This window comes from Colobus angolensis, unplaced genomic scaffold, assembly GCF_000951035.1.
Source record: "Colobus angolensis palliatus isolate OR3802 unplaced genomic scaffold, Cang.pa_1.0 Scaffold19, whole genome shotgun sequence".
Lineage (NCBI taxonomy): Eukaryota > Metazoa > Chordata > Mammalia > Primates > Cercopithecidae > Colobus > Colobus angolensis.
In genome coordinates this window covers 10,934,113-10,937,418 of record NW_012115043.1, presented here as the reverse complement: position 1 = coordinate 10,937,418, position 3,306 = coordinate 10,934,113, and the positions used below count along the sequence as shown (strand labels likewise).

The following is a 3,306-nucleotide window of genomic DNA, read 5'->3' as shown; positions in this document are numbered from 1 at the left end:
TTCTCTGTGGAAAGTTATATTAAACTGGAAGTACACTCATGGCAAATCTCTACAATCTGTAGATGTATCCTCAAAAGAGTAAATACTCAAATTTTACTCCTTGGAACATACCACTCAGCAGTCAGCTCTGGAAATAATTTAAACCTATGGGAGCGCCCTCAGCTGCATTTAAACCAGGAAGATTCATCCTGAGTTTGGGTGAAAGATGCACTCAGATGCTGATGCAAACACATAGAAACCACAGTCTCTACTACTAGAAGAGCATACTGAATTGAATCTAGAATGTTCTGGAATATTCTAGAACATAATATTCTGCCAGGAATCCAGCTGTCTGAATTACCCACACTTGCCTGCCTTAGGCCTTCATTCTCAGGAGGCATGTGTGCCTGGATTTGCTACCAGCAGCCATTTTCTCATCCTTAAATAGGGATGGGTCTCCCCTTTTCTTTTTCTCATTTTCCTAGAGGTTGCAAGATTCCTGTTTTTCTCACCAGGAAGAGTTCATCCTCAGTGAGCTCACAGCAGTCATACATTGCCAATGTTTGTCCTCAAGGGGAAGGAGAAAGGCCTTCAGAAAAAAAATCGTATGCAAACCTAATGCTACCACCAGCAGTAGCTCTGAATCAAGATTTTTGGGAGAATTAGGCTTACTAAAGATAAACTACAATAGGTCTCAAGGAGGCAAATAATTCTAATTCTACTGAGGAATCAAAGAATAAAGGCAGCTCTTAAGGTAACTAGATGTGGAGTCAAACTGACCTGAGCTTGCATTTATAGCCCACTTTCCTGCTTCTAGGCTGATAGAACTTGAGCAAGTTGCTTAACTTTACTAGTCCTGAATTTCTTGGTTTTTAAAATTGTATATAATCATGATGACACTTAAAAGACTGTTGTGAAAATTAAAGGAAATAAGGAGGTATGAAGAGCTTTACAAACTAGGCAGTGTGATACAAATGACTTTGGTAAGGGGTAACTCACATAGTATTAGTTTAACCAAACTGAATTACAGTGTGCTACTGAAAGCTATGCTGTTGCTACTCATGATGTCCCTCAGTTTCATACTGACTCATGGCCAAGCACTCTTGTTCTCAGATCAAGTACTCTGACTAGAAAATATCCTCATATTTGATGGAAGAGAGCATGAGACAGAGAACCAAGTTCCTTAAAGTAAGTGTACTCTATTCTAGATCCCAAGCTCCATTCTCTTTACTCTCTAAAGTCAAGGGAAAGAGCCTGATATGGTGGTGGGTACCCATAATCCCAGCTACTCGAGTGACTGAGACAGGAGGATAGCCCAGGAGTTCAAGTGCAGCCTGGGAAACATTGTGACACCCCATCTTAAATTGAAAAAAATAGACAAAAGGAAGCTACCTACTCACTAGCAAGTGGCTGCATGATCCAAATGGGCCGCTGATCAGCACAGGCAAGGACTTTGGTCCCCACTACTGAAGGGCATCGAACCAAGTCCAGCTGTTGTGCAGGTTTTGATTCACTTCCAAATGACTGGGAAGAACACCAAGATCCTTCCCCAGAGATTCACAAACAGACCACGAGCAGGGTAATGCTCTCTATAGAGATAGGGACTTGATAGAGTTGTGGTGAATGACGAGGTGCAACCAAGTTTCTAAACCTAAAACACACATACACCCGGAGCCCAAAGTGAACACAGTGGATGATTTGGGCAAATCATTTAACTTCTTGGCTCTTAGTTTTCTCATATGCAGAATGAGATAGTGAGTGACTTTTTTCTTCTTCAGGGCAGGTTCTCAGTGTGTTGCCTAAACTGGAGTGCGGTGGCATCATCATAGCTCACTGCAACCTTGACCTCCCAGGCTCAAGCCATCCTCTCACCTCAGCCTCCCTAGTAGCTGGAACTACAGGCATGTGGCACCATGCCCAGAGAATGTTTACTATTTTTTAGAGATGGAGGTCTTGCCATGTTATCCAGGCTGATCTTGAATGCCTGGCCTCAAGCAATCCTCCCGCAGCAGCCTCTCAAAGTGCTGGATTAAAGGCGTGAGCCACTGTGCCCAGCCAACGTGATTTCTTAATTTGCCTTCCAGTTCATCAACCAATGGCTCCTTGCCCTGCTTCTAAGCTATCAAACCAAACCACATCTTTCCAAGCAACAGGCTGTTAGATCTATTTCTCACTGTAAGAAATCCAATGTAGCTCATAATAAAAGGTAACCCCCTGAAACTTTTTTTTTCTTGCCTTTAACAACCAAAGAAGAAAAAAGGCAGTGCCCACAAAAGGTTATATAAGTAAAAGATGCACTTTTCTTGGGCGATCTTTAAAAATTATCTGGGCTAGAGAAAAATGGCACCTTTTGATAAAGCTGTAAGACTCCTTCTCTTTTACCCAGATACACACACACACACACACACACACACACACACGGCAGGTGTATTTCCAGACTTGCAGGTACTGCTTGAGCATAATTTCTAACTTAACAATATGACAGAAGTTTTAAATTGTCAATTAAACCCCTAAAACTAAGAGGGCTAAAAGGCTCCATAAATATTCGGTCCAAAGCAAAGTCAGGCTTCTAATATAGCAACAATGCTTGACTCTCTTTAACTGGCCATGCTTCGAAGTAAAGCAAAGGAAATGTCATGAAAATATCACAGATTTAGCACTGCCATGGTTATCAGTAGGGAAGTTTCATTATAGTCATCCCAGAACAGAGTACTTCAGGAATGTAAGCTGGTATTTCCATCAGTGCCAAATCTTGGACCAATTAACTTTCTTGACGGACTTCTAATTGTCTCTTGGTTTGTAGGCAATTCTCTGGGTAGCCAGTTAATTTTACTTTTTTTCTTTTTTTTTAAGTAAGAGTTGGCATTTTTCCGCTTCCCAAATTTGGCAATTACCAAACTAGCATTTTCAGAGGCCTTGCATCCTGGACAAGGCTCTAGACTTAACAAAGATGCCACTCTGCCACTTCACCAGTATTCAGCCTGTGTGCCTTCTTTTGTCCTCTTTTGCAACGAGAAAACAACTTTTGAGATAGAGAGATTATAAACATGAAAAAATTCTGTGTTAGTATTAAAAAACAGGCTGGTTGTGCCGGCTCACATCTGTAATCCCAGCATTTTGGGAGGCCAAGATGGGTGGATCATGAGGTCAGGCGTTTGAGACCAGCCTGGCCAACATAGTGAAATCCATAGTCGCTACTAAAAATACAAAAAATTAGCCAGGTGTGGTGATGGGTGCCTGTAATCCCAGCTACTTGGGAGGCTGAGGCAGGAGAATCGCTTGAACCTGGGAGGCAGAGGTTGCAGTGAGCTGAGATCGTGCCACTGC

General features: G+C 42.2%; 1 long non-coding RNA gene across 2 annotated transcripts in view; it reads left to right on the top strand.

Annotated features, from left to right (window-relative positions):
* The first annotated feature begins 309 nt into the window (after positions 1 to 309).
* The window catches only part of LOC105510593, a 5,973-nt gene continuing 2,976 nt past the window's right edge, over positions 310 to 3,306 (top strand). The window contains exons 1-2 of one of the 2 annotated variants that reach the window (XR_001001584.1): positions 310 to 733; positions 1,093 to 1,167. This is a non-coding gene — a long non-coding RNA (uncharacterized LOC105510593). The remainder of the gene's footprint in view (positions 734 to 1,092; positions 1,168 to 3,306) is intronic. The other variant, XR_001001583.1, reaches the window with a different exon arrangement.